A 21405-nucleotide genomic window follows, 5' to 3' on the forward strand; every position below is an offset into this window, starting at 1 on the left:
TACTAATATACTATACCGGCTGCTTACTATGTGCCAAGCTTCCTATTCTCTGTGCTGCTCACGCTTGATTTCACTGAATGCCCGTGACAACGCTTTGTAGAAGTCCCATTATTTTCCTCGTTGAGGTTAAGGCTTAAGGTCATTCGGCTAGTAGGTGGCAGGGTTGGGATTCGATCCCACGACTCTTTGAATCCAGACTTCATTCTTTGGCCAAGAACACCCACTGGTTGGAAAAGAGCTCTGAAAATGGGTGATTTTTTGCATTTAATATTAATTGCATGTAATATTCTTTATAATTCTTATTAACTAATGATTCATTTGAAAAACATTTATTAAGGGCCTGCTGTGTGTTAAGCCCTGTGCTGTGATCGAGTCAGGTGTGGGTTATCATGGAAGTGGAGAGGGATGCTGAGCAGACTGGCAAGTCAGGGCTGCCACTAGGTGATGCTAAGCGGAGGCTCTGACAATCTTGGAAGTGCCAGGCAGCAGAGTGAAGGAATAACATTGGCAAAGTCAGGGAGAGGGGACTGAGAAGGGCTTGTTTCAGCATGTGATTGGAGCTTACAGGGAAGGGCAACGAGATTAAGAGATGAGCAGTGCTAGATCAGTGCTAAGGTAAAGGATCTGCTGTCTATCAGAAAGTGATGGAGCATGATTTAAGGGTTTTAGATAAGGAACTGATATAATCAGATTTGCAAAACAGATTTGCTATTTCATCAGTGGTATGGATGATAAGGGGAAGACCAATTAGGGAGGATACTGCAATGGTTTGGGCAAGAGATGATGACTAGAGAAAAGACAGCAGTGGAAGAATAGTGGGAGAGGTTTACGAGAAGACTAGTTAAGACCTGGCAACTGCTTGGGTGTGGGGGCAGTGAAAAAGGCAGGCACGGAGACTGAGTCATCCAGGTTCCTGGCTTGGGCAAGTGGGTGGACGGTGGTATTGTGTGCTGAGAAGGGAACCAGGAGGTGGTGCGGGTTTAGGAGAGAGATACTGCCATCTTATTATCCCCAGGCTCCTTAGGGCCATCCTCATTTCGGATGCAGTAAGGAGACACAAAAGGCTGATGTGATTTGCTCAGATCCACATGGCCACCCTCATGGCAGAGTGAGACTCAAACCTAGCTCTATTTATGGAAAAATTAGTCCCCCACGCCTCAGCAGATTTGCTTTGCAAGGAATGTAAGGAGAGCTCAGTACAGAGTAATGTGTGGCAAAGCAAACATTTACCTACATCAATTCTCCATTTTATATTCATTCATTCACTTGACAGATTTACTGAGCAGCTCCCATGTGCCATGCCTGTAGGGTTGCAGTGGGAAATAGAACAGGCAAGAACCCTACCCTAACCTACCACATCGACCCTGAAGTCTAGTTGGGGAGACAGGAAACATGAAAATAAGTAAATCCATACATAATAAACTGTCAAGGGAAAAATGAGAAAGAGACTATGGGTGCTATTTTGGGCAGAGTAGTTGATATAGGATTTTCTAAGGCATGGTATTTGATCAGATCTGATCAAGATTTGAGTGATGATGGGAAATCATGCAAATATGGGGAAAGTGGGCTCCCAGCAGAGGAAATGTCAAGTGCAAAGGCCCTGAGGCAGGAACAAGCTTGGACACTCAAAGGATCATATGCCTGTGTTCCAAGAAAAGAGTAAGGAAGAGAGTAAGGTGGGAAGTAAAATTGGAGGCAGGGGGCCAAACCCTGTAGAGCTTGTTAGACATGATCAATAGTCTGGATTTATTCTAGGTATGACAGGAAACTCTTTGAGGTCTGGAGCTGGGCTGTGACATCATCTATCCATTTTTGTTTTTAAGTAAACAATTTACTTTTTCCATTCCTGGGTCACATTATTCTTTTTTTTTATTTTTTAATTGAAGGATAATTTCTTTTGCTGAATTTTGCTGTTTTCTGTTAAACCTCAACATGAGTCAGCCATAGGTATACATATATCCCCTCCCTCTTGAAACTCCCTGCCATCTCCCTCCCCATCCCACCCCTATATTTCAAGATACTTGTGGATTTACATGCAGCTGCAAGAAAATACCAGAGGCGTGATGCCCAGCCAGTCTCCCTCCCGCGCAGGGCTGTGCTGCCCCCTTCCGGGCTTGGCGCGCCCACTGCTGGGCGGGCAGAAGCCGGCATGCGAGGAGGCGGGATGCAGGTTGAGGGAGCTCACTGATTTAAAACGACGGAGGTTGCCTAAGCTCCCCCTGCCCTCCCTGCTCTCAGTCCCCTTAGCCTGCTGCTCCGCGTTCTCCTCTTCTTCGATCAACCGGATCTCTTTGTTGACGGCATCCAGCTGCTCCTGCAGCATCACAGTCAGAGTCTCGGCATTTTCCTGCCTGCTGGGCGACAGCTGAGTGGCCGAGCTGAAGAGGGTGACCCTGTCGCCCTCGCCGTCAGACACTCCCTCGTCACTCTCGAACGCCTGGGCCACGCTGGCCAGCACGCTGGCTTGCTGTGCGCGCTCCCAGTTCTGCTCCTTCGGGGTCTGCACCTTGGACGGCTCGTCGCGCAGCGCGGCCAACCGGCCTTTCTGAGGGCGCCGCAGCACCGCCCCATTGCCGGGGAGTCTGCCGGCCGGTCCGCCACAGGGAACCTGAGGTCCAGGGCGCTGCCCAAGCGGGGTCGGCCGTGGTGGAAGGGAGCCCCTCGAGGTCTCGTCTGGTCCAGTTCAGCTCTCAGGGTTTCCAGGTTTAGAATCAGCTGGTCCTGCTGCAGCTCCTTGTTCTTCTCCTCCAGGTGGGCCTCCATCTGGCGCAGCCTCTCCTCGATGCTGCCGTGTCTCTCCCGCGTCGCAGACGTCCCGCTACAGTTTTGTGTTCACGTCCTCGGACTTGAGGAGGTCCTTCCTGGCTGTGTCCAGGTCCGCCTCCAGCTCTGTCACGTGGGCAGAGAGGGAAGCCAGGTGCTCCTTCATCTGGCTCTGCTCCCATGACTGCTTGTCTGTGACTTCCTGGAGCACGATCACCTTAGCCAGGTCTTCCTCATGGCTTAGAGTGCTGTAGGTGGGTCTCTTTCCGTTGGCGCTTGGCATGTTTTCTGGCTCGTGATTTACATCAAGCACCCCGTCCCTTAGTATCTTTTCCTGGTTATTCTCCTCTTTAAGAATCATCTTCTCGTCCACGGCCTGTGGTGCTCAAACAAATTTCAGTGCCCTAAGCACCTCTATCTTGCTGGTCATGCCGGCTGGGGACTGTGCCTGCTGCCTGCCTGCTGTCATCCGGAGGGACTGCATGTACCTGGAAACCAGGTTCTCCAGGTGCTCCAGCAGCAGCCTGGTGTTGTTTCTTTCTGCTTTCAGCTCAGCAATTTCTTCTTCTAAGAAGCTGCTCCCTGCATATTTTTAGTTCTTCAGTAGGAGTTGGAAACTCGGGCAGACGGCTTCCCTGTGGAAGGGAGACCGGCTAGGCATCATGACTGTGGTATGTGTCTGCCTCCTCCCTGCCGCATCCCTCCTCCATCACACTGGTTTTCTTTGTTTGTTTTTTGTTTTTCCTCTTTTTACCCAGAAGAAAATCAGGTACATTTGCTACGCTCAGAGGTCTAAAATTTTTTAAACTGCCTCGTCTTTAATCATTCCATAATGGCACAGGGACAAATTAGTCTTGATATTTGGACCACCGGCTTAGCTCGTCATCATGAACTCAGCCAGAGCCTGCCTCTGTAACGTTGGGCCTGGCCTGTGCTGGGCACAGCAGCTGCAGGGAAGTTTCTGTTCTCAGGGAGCAGACAGCTTCGTGAAAGTAACCATGGGCAGCTCTCATGGCGTGTGAAAGCCGTGCAGCACATTTTCCATTGGGGATGCCTGGCTGCAGGGTGCAGGGCACACGGTGGGAACAAAATCAAGAATTTAAACTGGTCTGCTTGCTGATGGACCTGGCTGCACGTTCAGGCCAGCTCTGCATGTGAAACCAGGTTAAAAGCCCGGTGCCCCAGGGCCCCAGGGAAGACGTCCAGCTGCCTCACTTTTCCGAGTCTAAAAACAGGATGACGACCTAGGGCTTTTGGTGACAGAGTGTGCGGCTCTAAAGCACATGTTCCAGCTTTCTTGCATGTTTAGCTGAAGTTTTGTGAGTGCATTGCTATTTACCCCATGAAATCACGTGTACAACACTCTGCTTTGTAACTGCACTTGTATTATCACTTTTTTCTGTTACCACCCATTTCATGTTAGCTGCATTGTTAGTCAGCATATGATTAAATTAACCGTGAATCATTTTAGCAGCCTGTGAAGTGGTAACTAGTCCATTTTGTGGTCTTTTGACACACTGTTTTTATAATTTGCACCATTGGCTAATTAGTTGATATTTTAAATTCTTTGACGATTTCTCTGTGGTTTCCTGCTTGATTTTGTTCCGAGTATGTGTAAAAGAACAGTTCTGTATATGTTTTCCTTGCTGTTGGAGTTCTCTGACGGTGTGTCTGCTTTCATCATTGGTTTTGATTTCCTGTCTCATCCTGTTGTCTGTTTAGTCATCGTCAGTCCAGACCCCAGCCTCCCACCCTGTCCCCGCCCCCGAGGCTGTAGTTGACCATCCATCTCCCCTCCCCCGTCCCCCCAGTTGCTCTGGTCATAGCCCTGCTGTGGTGCACAGCGTGTGTCCCCTTCGTTGGGTTTGTGCTTTGTCTTCATGTCTCATTAAATGGTGATTTTCCCCCATAGCAGTAAGTTTGAATTAGTGTATCACTATGCAGTTACAGGAGAAGGCAATGGCAACCCACTCCAGTACTCTTGCCTGGAAAATCCCATGGATGGAGGAGCCTGGTAGGCCTAGTCCATGGGGTCGCACAGAGTTGGACATGACTGAAGTGACTTAGCAGCAAGAAAATAATACAGAGAGATCCTGTTTACCCATTTCCCCTCAGTTGTAACATCTTGCCAAACTATAAAATGTCACGACCAAGATATCTCATCATGGTCTTAATTTGTGTTTTCCTACTGGTAATGATGTGTACTAAGTCGCTTCAGTCATGTCCAACTCTGAAAAGCTATGGACTGTAGCCCACCAGCAGTCCACCAGGCTCCTCTGTCTATGGGATTCTCCAGGCAAGAATACTGGAGTGGGTTGCTATTTCCTCCTCCAGGGGATCTTCCCGACCCAGGGATGGAACCCTCATCTCTTACATCTCCTGCACTGGCAGGAGGGTTCTTTACCACTAGCCCCACCTGGGAGTGATGATGAACATCTTTTCATATTCCTGCTTGTCATCTATATACCCTCTTCCGTGAAATGTTTAGTGATTTTGGCTCATTTTCTGTTCTACTTTCTAACTATTTTTACTGTTCATTTATTTATATATTTTCTCCCCGGGTGCAGCTTGTCTTTTCATCCGAATAGGGGCTTTCACAGAGCAAACTCTTTTAACTTCGATGAGGTCTGATTGATCAGTTTTTTTCCTCCTAAGGATTGTGCTTTTTAGTGTCAAGTCCAAGAATACTTTGCTTAGCTCTGGAGCCCGTAATGTTTCTCCTGTAGTTGTCTTGGACTGTGGAAGAGCAAACCGATGAAATAAATGTAGGGTTGCTGGGTAGACCTGAGGGCCCACTTGAGATTCGAGGGTTGGGGCAGGGGGCGGGCAAAGGAGTAGGAAAGGGGAGAGGCTTCAAGGTCCTTTCCACTCCCTGGAGGGTGCACTATGGGGAGAAGTTCCTTCCCCTTCTAGCTTGACTGACGTGGGCATAGTAGAGTCATCTTGGCAACAGGACTCAAGGCCTGGCTTCCCCCTTCCCAAAGGATGCTCAGAGACTCCGAAAGAACCTAGTTCTTTTTCTTTCCCAGAACTTTATCCACAAAAATGCACTTTCATTGCACCACCCTGATTGACTTCTCACAACAACTCTGTAGGGAAGACATTATTATCCCCTTTTATGAAGATACAACTGAGACCCAGAGAAGGGCTGGGACTAGACACAAATCACCTGGGATCAAGAGGAATGATTATTTTTCTCTACCAGCTGACTCTGGATTTCTACTGCTAATTTTGTTGCTTGAGGGCAGTGGTTCTCAACCATCAAAGGATGTTTCATGGGCTCCCAGGACCCCCAAGACATTTTTCAGAGGTTCTTCAAGGTCAAAGCTATTTCCTTAAGAAAAGCACAATGTTAATTGCCTTTTTGCTGTGTTGACATTTGAGCTAATGGTACAAAAGCAAAGGGGGGCAAAACTGCTGGTACCTTAGCACGAATCAAAGCGGTGGCACCAACTATACTGGCCGTCATTGTTTCCTTCATCCCCATGCACTCACAGAGGAAAAAACAGCCAGTTTCACATTAATGTGTGATTGAATGGGAACTACACACAAAGCATTTCTGCTGTGTCCCAAAGTAAGATGGTTATCTTATGCAAAAGACAATCCTCCACAAATATTTGAGTTGCAAGATAAACTGCTCTTTTTCTCCTTCCATGGAACGCAATTTTGTACTTGAGAGGATGCCTAACAAGTTATAGTTAATTCAGATGTAGGTATCTGGCAGACAATTTCTTAACAAATAAACAAACTAACCCTGCCACACAAAAGAAAGCAACTGACAATTTTTGTTGCTGATAAAACTTGAGCTTTTGCGTGAAAATTAGAATTGGGAGGGGTGGAGGGGGGATTCACTTGCCACTATGAGCAGCATGACAGCTTTCCAATACTTAAAGACTTTACTGATGATATCAGCAGTGACCCCATGAACTGTAGCCTGCCAAGCTCCCCTGTCCATGGGATTTTGCAGGCAGGAGTACTGGAGTGGGTTGCCATTTTTTTTTCTCCAGGTAATATTAATAGATGTGATTTTTCAATATTTTACAAAGAAATGTGTTTCATGTAGAGGAGCAGTATAAATCAATACACTAATAGTTTCCCAGAGACCAGTGCACAATGGTACATATCAGCACCGGTCAAAGATCAATGAGTTTTAATACAACAGAGTATGAACATTTCATTGATACAACTTCAGATTCCACATTGCAACTAATCTTTAGGAAACTTCCTCTTGTCAAGTTTTGTGGGTATCAAAGAAGAACAGCCACAGTTATTTGAAGAGGCTGTTAAAATGCTCCTCCCTTTCCCTACTACCTAGCTGCGAGAGGTTGCACATCCACATGTACTGCAGCTAAAAAAATAAAATTGGAAGAGACTAAATGCTGAGGTTGTCCAGCAGTCCCATTAAGCCAGAGAGTGTAATGGACAGTTGAATCCCAATCAGCCCTGGGCCCTCACCTGCAGCTCTTGTCTGGGGGTCTCAGACAGTCTCTTCAATCTCTTAACAACTCCCTCCCCAGGCTGGGGGTCCCACCCTGGTGACCTCAGCAAACCTCTAACATTTCCCAGGGATGAGGATCAGCCTTCTTTAATCTCTACCGGCTCCCAGAGGACGTCTCCAAACTTCTGTCTCGGGAGAGGGGTCCCAGGGCCCCCATGCTCCCTCCTGCTGCCATGCTCCTGTGGCCAAGCAGACCTATCTACCCTCCAATATATCTCACGCCCAGTGGGGAAGTCTGAGCTTGAGGACTTCCCAAATCTCTACCTAAAGCTCCCAAGGTGGGTTCTGAGCCCTGTTTCACCTGGGACTCACCTCCCATCAGGGATGAGAAGATGAAGTTTGTTGGAGACAATTTAAAAAACAAACAACAACCTCTTTTACATTAAAGATGTAAAAGTGTAAAATGAACTTTATGCTAAATTTTAATCGTCAACAAATATTTTTAAAATTACTCAGCTTCAATTCTTCAATTACTGAACATATCGATAGGTACAACCCATATGAACAAAAGCTCTTTTAGGTATTCAACAATTTTAAAGAATGTTGAATAAGGGGAGCAAAGAGAAGGAGAACTGCTTTAGGCCAAAGTGGCAAAGGCACCTACTAGCCGCTCTGACCAAGGGGCGTGTTACTCAGCCTGAGCATCCTTTTCTAGATTATTCTCTGACCCCAGGCTTCAACCTGACCCTGAGGGTAAGGGACTTTATTTTACAGGACAGCTGAGCAGGCTACCAGGGGTCCCAGGGTTCCAATAATGGCCCACACCCTTTCTGTCTCCCTTTTCCTGTTTTTATCCTACGGAGAGAGAAAATGGGCCTTGAAGCAAGCAGAACTTGGTCTCAGTCTCAGCCCTGCTTTTAGCCAACAAGGGGACCCTAGGCCAAGTCTCTTAATTCTCTGATCTCCATAAGGTAAGGAATAATAGTGTCCACTTTTCCTTACTAAGATTGTCTTGAGGATAAGACAAAGTAATGAAGACATCTGCAGAGTGTTTACAAATATAAGTGATGACCACTTTTCAACAAAGAACTGTCATATAGATTTAAGACTATTCACTGAATATTTACCAAAAAAGTGCCCTAACACAGGCCTCGAATGTGCAAACAATCATGCCCGGTTCCGGCCTGCATCCTGCATCTTCCACTCTAGCAAGGAAGATGAGCACAAACAATAGCGAGACAGCTGGAGGAGGCAGACGACCTCTGACATCTTAACCTGTATTTGCCCCCAAGCACCCACTCCTGCTTCTTGCTGCCTTGTGACCCCTTTTCCTTCAGACAAATGAACAGGGCTTCATCTCTGCCTCAACACAGGGATGATATAGACCAAGAGAGAAAGGTTTTGAGTGTTTGGTCAAAAGCCTGTGCTTGTGGAGACTGGAGGCTTAGAAATCCAGAGTGAGGCAGGGTAAGGCTTCTTCCTCCTCCTCAGAGCCTGGAAGTGAGTCTTTGGGGTACACTGAAGGGGGACATCAGTGGAGCCTATGGAGCCCATGGAGCCCAAAGTGAAAGCTCTCAACCTAGAGGAACCATGTATAAGAGCCAGGGTTCTAGAATCAGCTGTCTTATCCCAGCACATAGTATCCAGCATCAGAACCAGGGGCTTCCTAGAAACCTGAGCAGTCTCTTCAGCCTGTTCCCCCTCTGTTCCTCTGAGCATCGTGGACGGCCAGTGCTGGGGACCAATACTCTCTGTCCTTCTCCTTGGCCTCTGAACTTACTAGCAACCAGCATATTCTGTTAATCAGCAAAAAATGTGCCCTCAAGACTTTACTCAACTGCAATCTGACTAATCATGAAGACAACTCTTTAAAATGTATTTTTGGCTGCGCTGGGTCTTCATTACTGCACGTGTGAGCAGGGGCTACTCTCTAGTTGTGGTGGCTTCTCGTGCTGCGGAGCATGAAGTCTAGGGCACGCAGGCTCAGTTGTTGCGGCTCACAGGCTTAGCTGCCCTGCGGCACGTGGGATCCTCCCAGCCCAGGGATCGAACCCATGCCCCCTGCACTGGCAGGTGGATTCTCAACCACTGGATTGCCAGGGAAGTCCAAGAGATGACCCTCCTCTGATGGTGGAGGGCTCCCAGGAGTTGAGGGAACAAGGACAAGCCTCATAGGCTAATGCCTGGGGGACACCAAATGGAACCAGCCCAAGCTCTCCCCCTGTTTCCAGTGGGATAAAAGCTCAAACAGAAATGGGCAGGGAGCAGCGAGAGTACAGAGGAAGTGATTCATTCTTCCAGGCCTTCCTGGGCAGGAAGCAAGTGGGAGGAAGAGGGTCAGGGAGGCTTCACAGAAGAGGTGACATTTGAACTGGGTGTGGGTGCTGGACTTTTGAAAATCAGCCGCCAGTAGCCTCACAGGCCTCAGCCTGTCCACTCCAGGAAGATGAGACCGTTTTCTGGGAAAGAGGAGCCCGCAGAGTGGGAACCAGAAGTCGGAAGGAGAACTAGCAGACACCAGTTCTTTGGAAAATGCTCTGCGACTTTTTTGGAGCATACGTGTTGCCCTACTTCTGTAGGTATTCACTAACATATGCAATGGGTTCTAGGACGGCGAGGGCAGGACAGGGTCACATATGGTGACTGACACTCCCTGTGATGGCCTCTAAGATGGGGAAGACATGACAGGGCCATATCAGGACCACGGGTGATGTACTGGGCGCTGAATATACATCGGGCACTGTGCTCCAGCCCTTAAAGGGAAAGGGCCCCTTCCCCTTCCATCCCCGCCCCCCCCCCCACTGGCAGGAATGAGGATACTACTATGAGCTATTTGGGGCCACATAAATGAGGGGATGGACACCCTAGGGATGGCAAAACAGGTGACTCTGTGGAGCAGAGCCACTATACCAACTGCAGGTTTTACCTGAGAGAAAAATAAACTTCTGTTATGTCATGCGGAGTCTCTTACCTATAATATATCTCTATATCTTAACGTATTATAGCCTGACAAATATAGGGGAAGAAAACCTTGACCAAATACATAATAAACATGTATAAACACATATTATAATAAGTGCAGTGAAAAAAGCACATATAGAATATTTCCTGAGGGAATATAATTGAGGGGGAGGCTCCTAATTGTGACTCAAGGAAAGCTTTTGTCTTAATTCAGGCTACTGTAACAAAACATCAAGAGATGGGGTGGCTTAACCAACCAGCATTGCTTTCTCACAGTTTCAGAGTCTGGGAAGTTCACAATCAAGGTACTTGCAGATTCGCTGTCTGATGAGGGCCCTCGTGACCTCATGGGTGCGTGCTAAGTCGCTTCAGTTGTGTCCGACTCTTTGTGACCCTGTGGACCGCAGCCCGCCTGGCTCCTCCGTCCATGGGATTCTCCAGGCAAGAATACTGGAGTGGGCTGCCTTGCTCTCCTCCAGGGGATCTTCCCGACCCACAGATCAAACCTGAGTCTCTTGTCTCCTGCATTGCCAGGCAGGCTCTTCACCACTAGTGCCACCTGGGAAGATGCCCTCATGATGCCGTCTAAACCTAATTACATCCCAAAGGCTCCACCCCCAAATAGCACTACCTTGTGGGTTAGGGCTTCAAGATATGAATTTGGGGAGTGGGGGACACAAATATCATTCATAGAAGCTGCTCTGGGAAATGGATTTTGCTGAGACCAGGGGCATGGTTAGGGTGTGGTCAGGGAAGAAGAGCAAGGAGGGCATCTGTGAAGATTGTAAGCCACAGAGAACTGGCCACGTGGGCAGAGGCCCTCGGTGCCGACCCTTCAGTCCTCTCCCCCATCTCACAGTCCTGTCCCCACTCGTGGGTGGGTGTGCCTGGGCACCTCAGAACTCAGGAGGTAGCACAGCTGATTCTGGCCCAGATACCTCTTGAAAGAATGGCTGAGGTGCCTCTAGGGAGATCTAAAGGGCAAATACAAACCTTCTTCACGGAGGGAGCCCCAAGTCCAGCCAAGAAGCTGAACCTGCAGCTGGGGCCCAGGAGCAAGCATGAGCCTGGGAGGAAAAGGAAGCTGGGGGGCTCGCAGTGGGAGAGACCCAAGAATGGGTCAGGAGGTGAGGAGACAGACAGGTGTGCAAACTGAGGCTCTGAGGCTGACCTCAGACGTGACCTGGCTAGACATGATGCTGGTTTGTACCAGACTGGTTTGTATCGATGTGTGGATGTAGCTCGTGGGCTCACTGCCCCTTCTAAGTGTGTGCCAGACACAAAGGCAAATACTCTTAGTACAGAGTCTCACCTCATCCTTACACACTGAACTTATAAGGTGGGCCTTGCCTCCATTTTACAAATGAAGAGACTGAGGTTCAGAGACTAGGGAATTGTCCAAAGTCACTGACTGGGTTGTGGGCCCTGTGGTAGGGGTCTGACCTCCCTCCCCAGCCCCACCCCAACCCAAGGCCATGCAGGGGAACCAACCTGGCTAGGAGAGGTCCTGGGCAGAGTGTGGCAAACTCTTGGCCTGGTAACCAAAGATAGGCTGCAGCTGTGTTGGATTTCTCTGGGCAATGATTTAAGCAAACAACCCAGGGAGTTGCCTGGTGGTCGAGTGGTTAAGAATCTGGCTTGCAATACAAGGGACACGGGTTTGACCCCTGATCAGGGAACTAAGAATCCACGTGCAATTAAACCTGTGTACAATGAAAGATCCCATGTGCCACAACTAAGAACCGACACAGTCCAATAAACCTTAAAAAATAAGCAAATACTGAAAGCGAAGTCTGTGGACGACAAACGGACTGCATCTGTCGTCGTCTTCCTCACTTATCCTCTCGTGCAATGGCTGCTGGTCCCAAAGTCGGTGGAGTGTTACTGTGGCTTCCCTTCTAGGAAAACCTTTGCTCAGCACCAGAAGCCAGCGGAGCAAGCTTTCCTGAGCCCTTCTCCAGTCACTCTGGGATGCATCAGAGACTGGGAGCCTGAGTACTGATCGAAACTACTAGGTCAGTAAATTAGTGCCACCTAAAACGCACAGACCTTCCTCCTCTCCAAGACGGTAACACGTGTAGGCAAGGACCCTGTTTGTAAACTAGCCGCGACGTGCACCCTGCAAACAAGAATGACCGAAAGGGCTGAGTTTTTCCTGGCGTTCTTCAGGAACAGGAGGCGATTACATTTTCTAGAGCTAGAACGCAGAAGGCGGGCAACCGGGATGTGTTGAGACAGAAGGTTCAAGAAAGTGGGTGGAGAATTCCTCTCTGTGTCTTCTTCTTGTCCTTTGCCAAGCTTGCTAGCTCCCTGGTGGCCAGGCACTTGGGTTTTCCACTGTAGACCCAATCCGTTTGTACTGAAGTTCAGCTAGATACCACCAGCAGGTCCACAGTTTCCTTTGGAAAGCTTTGGCCTCTGAACCCCTGGGGTGTTTGGAGGCACAATCTGCAGACCCCATCTTGTGATTCAGGGGTAGCAACCACCTAGCTCACACGACAGCTGAAGAACTCTTGAGTTCTTCTGGTTGCAAGAGTCCATGGGCAAGGGGAGTAATTTTCCTGAACTCAAAATAGCTGTGTGTTAACTAGATGAACACAATTACTAGATGAAAGCAATTACTTTAAAAATAAATATAAGTAAATAAATTTTAAGTTGTCCATGGTATGCCTACTGAAAAGCTATAATTGAAGGTTTTATGTACCATAAATGCCTTTAAAATTAAAGTTTAGCCAAAAAAAAAAAAAAAGATGGGATGGGGGACTGGGGTCACTGAGAAGAAAGAACTCGCCTCTGTTAATTTCGGCTTATGATGAAGGAGCATTTACCCTTAACCCAAGACTCACCCCTTGAAAACTACTAGTTCATGCTCCAACGAAATAGGCAGGAAGGGCTGGGGCTTCTGGGCTTATGAAATTTCATCTCACTTGAACAATAACAGTAAAGTGAAGCATGATTTGCCCTGGGTCATAGTCTAATTGCCTCTGAGTAAGCAGGTCCTGACCGTGCTATTTTTCAAAATCTCGAACCTGTTTCCCCGTGTCTCTCTTGAATTTCCTCTTCTATAACATGTATTTATATCCTGCCTGTTCTAAGCTGACAAGAACAATCACTAGCATTATCTGCTTCCTCTCATATCCTGGTGTAACTCACTTACCTTCTTCCCACGTTTTTTTTTTTTTTTTCTCTCTCTCCTTGCCATCAAACTATCTTATGATGATGAAGGGAGGACAGGGATCACACCTTTGGACTCTATTAAATAAACAAAAACAAAACTATTTGGTCCTGAGTACCTGGAAAGATGTTAGTAAATTCATTCATTCATATGTTCATCCCATTAAGAACTCACTCAGAGGTGACTATTTATGCCAGGTAATAGGAATGAAATGGAAAACATCTATAGTCACTTTCCCTGAAGTAACTCACACACTAGTGGAACATAAAAAAACAAATACTCCAGGTATTTATGAAAGAGGGTGGTGTGAGTACATTTGACTGTTAGTGCTGGTTTTAGTCAAAGAAGAGGGCTGACTTATGTTGATCTGATTGAAGCTGTCAAGACAGTCTCACTACTAACAGTAACAAATTAAGGACCCCCTAAAGGCAAAGCAACACTTTGATATACAGTCATGATTTGCCCAAAGATCACCAGAGCCTTTAGTTTTACCTCTAGGGATATGATCTTTGTTTGATTCTCTCTACTAACACTAGAACTAACACCCCCAAAAGATGTTCTCTTCTTTATAGGGGACTGGAATGCAAAATTAGGAAGTCAAGAGCTGCTTGGAGTAACAGGCAAATTTGGCCTTGGAGTACAAAATGAAGCAGGTCAAAGGCTAACAGAGTTTTGCCAAGAGAATGCATTGGTCATAGCAAACATTCTCTTCCAACAACACAAGAGAAGACTTTACATATGGACATCACCAGATGGTCAATACCAAAATCAGACTGATTATATTCTTTGCAGCCAAAGATGGAGAAGCTCTATACAGTCAGCAAAAACAAGACCGGGAGCTGAGTGTGGCTCAGATCATGAACTCCTTATTTCCAAATTCAGACTTAAATTGAAGAAAGTAGGGAAAACCACTAGACCATTCAGGTATGACCTAAATCAAATCCCTTACAATTATACAGTGTAAGTAACAAATAGATTCAAGGGATTAGATCTGATAGAGTGCCTGAAGAACTATGGACGGAGGTTCATGACATTGTACAGGAAGCAGTGATCAAGACCATCACCACCACCCCCTCTAAATGCAAAAAAGCAAAATGGTTGTCTGACAAGGCCTTACAAATAGCTGAGAAAAGAGAAGCTAGAGGCAAAGGAGAAAAGGAAAGGTATAGCTATTTGAATGCAGAGTTCTAAAGAACAGCAAGGAGAGATAAGAAAGCCTTCCTCAGTGATCAATGCAAAGAAACAGAGGAAATAATAGAATGGGAAAGACTAAAGATCTCTTCAAGAAAATTAGAGATACCAAGGGAACATTTCATGCAAAGATGAGCATAATAAAGGACAGAAATGGTATGTACCTAACAGAAGCAGAAGACATTAAGAAGAGGTGGCAAGAATACACAGAAGTGATGTCACTCAGTTGTGTCCGACTCTTTGCGACCCCTTGGACTGTAGCCTACCACACTCCTCCATCCATGGGATTTTCCAGGCAAGAGTACTGGAGTGGGTTGCCATTTCCTTCGCCAGAGGATCTTCCTGATCCAGGGATTGAGCGCGGGTCCTCCACATTGTAGACAGACACTTTACTGTCTGAGCTACCAGGGAAATCCAAAAAAGATCTTCATGACCCAGATAACCACAATGCTGTGATCACTCACCTAGTACCAGACATCCTGGAATGTGAAGTCAAGTGGGCCTTAGGAAGCATCACTATGAACAAAGCTAGTGGAGGTGATGGAATTCCAGTTGATCTATTTCAAATCCTAAAAGATGATGCTGTGAAAGTGCTGCACTCAAAAAAAAAAAAAAAGAAAGTGCTGCACTCAGTATGCCAGCAAACTTGGAAAACTCAGCAGTGGCCACAGGACTGGAAAAGGTCAGTGTTCATTCCAATCCCTAAGAAAGGCAATGCCAAAGAATGCTCAAGTTCAGTTCAGTCGCTCAGTCGTGTCCAACTCTGCAACCCCATGAATCGCAGCATGCCAGGCCTCCCTGTCCATCACCAACTCCCGGAGTTCACTCAAACTCATGCCCATCAAGTCGGTGATGTCATCCAGCCATCTCATCCTCTGTCATCCCCTTCTCCTCCTGTCCCCAATCCCTCCCAGCATCAGGATCTTTTCCAATGAGTCAACTCTTCGCATGAAGTGGCCAAAGCACTGGAGTTTCAGCTTTAGCATCAATCCTTCCAATGAACACCCAGGACTGATCTCCTTTAGGATAGACTGGTTGGACCTCCTTGCAGTCCAAGGGACTCTCAAGAGTCTTCTCCAATACCACGGTTCAAAAGCATCAATTCTTCAGGGCTCAGCTTTCTTCACAGTTCAACTCTTACACCCATACATGACCACTGGAGAAACCATAGCCTTGACTAGACAACCTTTGTTGGCAAAGTAATGTCTCTGCTTTTTAATATGCTATCTAGGTACCACACAACTGCACTCATCTCATACCCTAGTAAAGTAATGCTCAAAATTCTCCAAGCCAGGCTTCAACAGTACATGAACCGTGAACTTCAAGATGTTCAAGCTGGATTTAGAAAAGGCAGAGGAACCAGAGATCAAATGGCCAACATCCTCTGGATCATCAAAAAAGCAAGAGAGTTCCAGAAAAAAACCATCTAGTTTTGCTTTATTAACTATGCCAAAGCCTTTGATTGTGTGGATCACAACAAACTGTGGAAAATTCAAGAGATGGGAATACCAGACCACCTGACCTGCCTCCTGAGAAATCTGTATGCAGGTCAAGGAGCAACAGTTAGAACCAGACATGGAGCAACAGACTGGTTCCAAATTGGGAAAGGAGGATGTCAAGGCTGTATATTGTCATCCTGCTGATTTAACTTATATGCCGAGTACATCATGAGAAATGCCAGTCTGGGTGAAGCACAAGCTGGAATCAAGATTGCCAGGAGAAATATCAATAACATCAGATACGCAGATGACACCACACTTATGGAAGAAAGTGAAGAAGAACTAAAGAGACTCTTGATGAAAATGAAAGGAGAGTAAAAGCTGGCTTAAAGCTCAACATTCAGAAAACAAAGATTATGGCATCTGGTCCCATCACTTCATGGCAAATAGATGGGGAAAGAGTGGAAACAGTGACAGACTTTATTTTCTTGGGCTCCAAAATCACTGCAGATAGTGACTGCAGCCATGAAATTAAAAGATGCTTGCTCCTTGGAAGTAAAGCTATGGCCAACCTAGACAGAATATTAAAAAGCAGAGACATTACTTTACCAACAAAGGCCCATCTAGTCATCTATGGTTTATCCAGTAGTCATGTATAGATGTGAGTTGGACTTTAAAGAAAGTTGAGCACTGAAGAATTGATCCTTTGGAACTGGGGTGTTGGAGAAGACTCTTGAGAGTCTCTTGTACTGCAAGGAGATCCAACCAGTTAATCCTAAAGGAAATCAGTCCTGAATATTAATTGGAAGGACTGATGCTGAAGCTGAAACTCTTAACTTTGGTCACTGAAGTACTGAGTCACTGGAAAAGATCCTGATGCTGGGAAAGATTGAAGGAGGGAGAAGGGGACAACAGAGGATGAGATAGTTGGATGGCATCACTGACACGATGAACATGAGTTTGAATAGGCTCCGGGAGTTGGTGATGGACAGGGAAGCCTGGCGTGCTGCAGTCCCTGGGGTCACAAAGAGTCAGACATGACTGAATTAACACTAGGAGGAAGAGTTTGTTGTTGTTTAGTCACTAAGTTGTGTCTGACTCTTTTGTGACCCCCGTGGACTGTAGCCCACCAGCCTCCTCTCTCCATGGGATTTCCCAAAGAAGAATACTGGAATGGGTCACCATTTCTTCCTCCAGGGGATCTTTCCAACCCAGTGATCAAACTCAAGTCTCCTGCAATGGGAGGCTGATTCCTTACCACTGAGACACCAGGGAAGCCCTAGAAGGAAACGAGAGGAATAAAACCATAGTAAAGTTAGAAATAGGAAATAGGAAAAGGAGTACGTCAAGGCTGTATAGTGTCATCCTGCTTATTTAACTTATATGCAGAGTACCTCATGAGAAACGCTGGGCTGGAGGAAACACAAGCTGGAATCAAGATTGCTGTGAGAAATATCAATAACCTCAGATATGCAGATGACACCACCCTTATGGCAGAAAGTGAAGAAGAACTAAAGAGCCTCTTGACGAAAGTGAAAGAGGAGAGTGAAAAAGTTGGATTAAAGCTCAGCATTCAGAAAACTAAGATCATGGCATCTGGTCCCATCACTTCATGGCAAACAGATGGGGAAACAGTGGAAACAGTGGCTGACTTTATTTTTGGGGGGCTCCAAAATCACTGCAGATGGTGACTGCAGCCATTAAATTAAAAGATTCTTACTCCTTGGAAGGAAAGTTATGACCAACCTAGATAGCATATTAAAAAGCAGAGACATTACTTTGCCAATAAAGGTCCATCTAGTCAAGGCTATGGTTTTTCCAGTGGTCATGTATGGATGTGAGAGTTGGACTATAAAGAAAGCTGAGCACCAAAGAATTGATGCTTTTGAACTGTGGTGTTGGAGAAGACTCTTGAGAGTCCCTTGGACTGCAAGGAGATCCAACCAGTCCATCCTAAAGGAGATCAGTCCTCAATACTCATTGGAAGGACTGATGTTGAAGCTGAAACTCCAATACTTTGGCCACCTGATGCAAACAGCTGACTCATTTGAAAAGACCCTGATGCTGGGAAACACTGAAGGCAGAAGGAGAAGGGGACGACAGAAGATGAGATGGTTGGATGGCATCACTGACTCAATGGACATAAGTTTGTGTAAACTGCAGGAGTTGGTGATGGACAGGGAGGCCTGGCATGGGGTCGCAAAGAGTCAGACACGACTGAGCAACTAAACTGAATTGAGAGTTAGAAAGTGAGTGCAAGGTGTGTGTGTGAGGTGGGGGCAGGGGGGAGGAGATGCTTCTTAGGTCATCAGTTATTAGAAGGACCCTCTCTCTAATGCACGGCATTGAAGGTCTCAGAATCAACCACCTGGGAGATATTGAAGGAGAGGGCTGACCTGCAATGGTGATGCACCAAATCTTGCAGACAGGAAAGCAGTGATGGCAAATTCAGGGCACCCACGCTATTACTCCCCTCACCAGCACCCATGGCAGCCACCAGCAACTGATCAGGCCACCTGATCTCAACCACAGCTGCCCATCAGAACCAACTTTTCTCTGATTCTGATGAGGATTCTCATTATTCTAGTAAGCATGGTACATAACTGGTCCCAGCCTAGATGCACAAGAGAAAAGTGAATCCGTTCCAACCAGTGCGTCGGGGCATTTGGGCTTAATTCTCTGAGGAACCCCTGGCTGCCAACACTTGGATTTGTTTTGTGAGATTTTGAGTTGAGAGACCAGGTGAGTCGACAGGAACTGTGAGGGGATAAACAGGCATTGTTTTAAACTGCTATATTGTTGTCCACGGTGATAGAAAACTAATAGATTGTATCTACTGTAAAACACGCTATTGATTCTAAGACATGCCAATGGCTTCATAACATCTGCGATAACAACAAAAACTACAGCATTAAATGTTGGCATCAATTCTGAGAAGTAAACGGAAAGATATTCTGATTCAAAAGTAGTAAAATGGCAAAAGCCACTACAATATTGTAATTAACCTCCAATGAAAATAAACAATTAAAAATCAGAAAAAAGTAGTAAAATTTTTAAAAGTGTATCTTGTAATGTATTAAAGAAACATATCAGCATTATTATATTTGTGAGGCACCAAAAAATTTTCCAATCCTTATCACATATGATTTGACTTAGTTCTCCTAAAAGCTCTGTGATTGTTGAGAGGGGAGGTATCATGATAAGAAAACTGAGGTACAAAGAAGTTAATGAAATTCAAAGTGATAACACTAGACAGAGCCCGGACCAGAATCAGACTTGCGCTTTCCATTATACCAGGACCAGACCATCACTTCTCATTTTGCCAACATAATATCCCTTCAAGGAGAAACTGTGCCACCAACAGCCTTGCTCAGGGGAGAGCCACAGAGACTGTATGTTCTTCTAAGTGAGGCTGTCACTTCTTTTTTTTAATTTATTTTTTACAATTTATTTTTGGCTGTTCTGGGTCTTTGTCGCTATGCACAGGCTTTCTCGAATTGCAGTGAGCGGGGGCTCCTCTGTAGCTGCGGTGTCCATCTGGGCTTCTCATTGTGGTGGTTTCTCTTGTTGCAGAGCATGGGCTTTAGGGTGTGCGGGCTTCAGCAGTTATGGCTCCCAGGCTCTAAGCCACAAGCTTAATAGTTGTGGCACATGGGCTTAGTCGCGCCACGGCATGTGGAATCTTCCCAGACCAGGGAGGGGTCAAACCTGTGTCTCCCGCACTGGCAGGCAGATTCTTTACCACTGAACCACCAGGGAAGCCTGAGGCTGTCACTTCTGAAAGAGCCTGATTAGCAGTATATACCCAAGGCCGCCAATCCATAGACTACTCAGTTATCACATATGGAATGGGCCAACTCACAAAGATGAGCTGGGGCTCATCAGATTCCCCCGTGTAAGGCATTAATTCAGTATTAGAGCAGGACCATCACATGAGCCGTGGACAAACAGGCTATGTGGGAGCACACGCCAAGTGCAATGAGAGGAGGCCATCCAATGGCGTGAGGAAAATGGAACAATGGAGGAAGCAGAGGAGCCCTGTGAACGAGACCGTGGAGCCCATCAGATGATTGTCCCTGGAGCTGTTCTGTTGCAGACATGCCCCATTCCAATTACAGCCCTTCGGTGTCCTTAAAATCCTCTCCCAGCTTTACTGAGAAACTGGCATAAATCTCTGTTCATTGCAACTGTATCATTTATAGAGTCATGATCCATGTTGTCCAGTTTAGAAGTCCAGATAAAGAAACACTGTTCAAAAAGTGAATGTCCCTCTCTTTGCCACATCTACTGCGAGAATGAAGACCATTCTCAGCAATCAGACTGTCGACATCCCAGAAAATGTCGACATTAACTTGAAGGGACGGACAGTTATTGTGAAGGGCCCCAGAGGCACCCTGCGGAGGGACTTCAACCACATCAATGTAGAACTCAGTCTCCTTGGAAAGAAAAAGAAGAGGCTCCGTGTTGACAAATGGTGGGGAAACAGAAAGGAACTGGCCACTGTTCGCACAATCTGTAGTCACATACAGAACATGATCAAGGGTGTTACACTGGGCTTCCGTTACAAGATGAGGTCGGTGTATGCCCACTTCCCCATCAACGTTGTTATTCAGGAGAATGGTTCTCTCGTGGAAATCCGAAATTTTTTGGGTGAAAAATACATACGCAGGGTTCGAATGAGGCCAGGGGTTGCCTGTTCAGTATCTCAAGCCCAGAACGATGAGTTGATTCTTGAAGGAAATGACATTGAACTTGTGTCAAATTCAGCTGCTTTGATTCAGCAAGCCACCACAGTTAAAAACAAGGATATCAGAAAATTTTTGGATGGTATCTATGTATCTGAAAAAGGAACAGTTCAGCAGGCTGATGAATAAGATCTCAGTGATCCTGTTGCAGAAACAAGATGGTTGTTTGGACTCAGATGGTTCTATGGACTCAGTTGTGATCCTTTAAAGAGACAATAAAAACTCTTGATTTGAAAAAAAAAAAAAGTGAATGTCACAATAACCTGTATTTATCAGACACAGCTACCTTTTCTCCCCTAAAGCCCACTGTCTTCACACACCACAGTTACACATGTTCTCAACAATCCCCCATGAATGACTCCTAGCTTTCTCCCATGTGCATCTTACTATCTTCCTGTCTTTTCCATCATCTCAAAATTACCCATCACAAAAGCCCAAGAACTGGTCTAGCAAGACAAGGTCCATCCTTGAAGGATGGAGGAGGATAATGGCCTAGGTACTCCAAGTTAGAAGAATTCTCTTTAATGAGCAGAGGGTGGGAAAACAAATGAGAACACTCATCATATTTCAATCATTATTTACCCTGTCATCACACAGTCAAGGAAAAAAGCCATAACTAAAATAACCTAATTTTGAAATTATGGTCACTGTAAGCTTATGCCGTGAATATCTAGGGAATGTGTTTATGGGTTG

The 21405-nt window shown here is 46.2% G+C and overlaps 1 pseudogene; it reads left to right on the forward strand.

Moving 5' to 3' along the window:
- The first annotated feature begins 20242 nt into the window (after positions 1 to 20242).
- On the forward strand, positions 20243 to 20958 carry LOC138446067 (large ribosomal subunit protein uL6 pseudogene; annotated as a pseudogene).
- The last annotated feature ends 447 nt before the right edge of the window (positions 20959 to 21405 follow it).

This window comes from Ovis canadensis, chromosome 9 (assembly GCF_042477335.2).
Source record: "Ovis canadensis isolate MfBH-ARS-UI-01 breed Bighorn chromosome 9, ARS-UI_OviCan_v2, whole genome shotgun sequence".
NCBI lineage: Eukaryota > Metazoa > Chordata > Mammalia > Artiodactyla > Bovidae > Ovis > Ovis canadensis.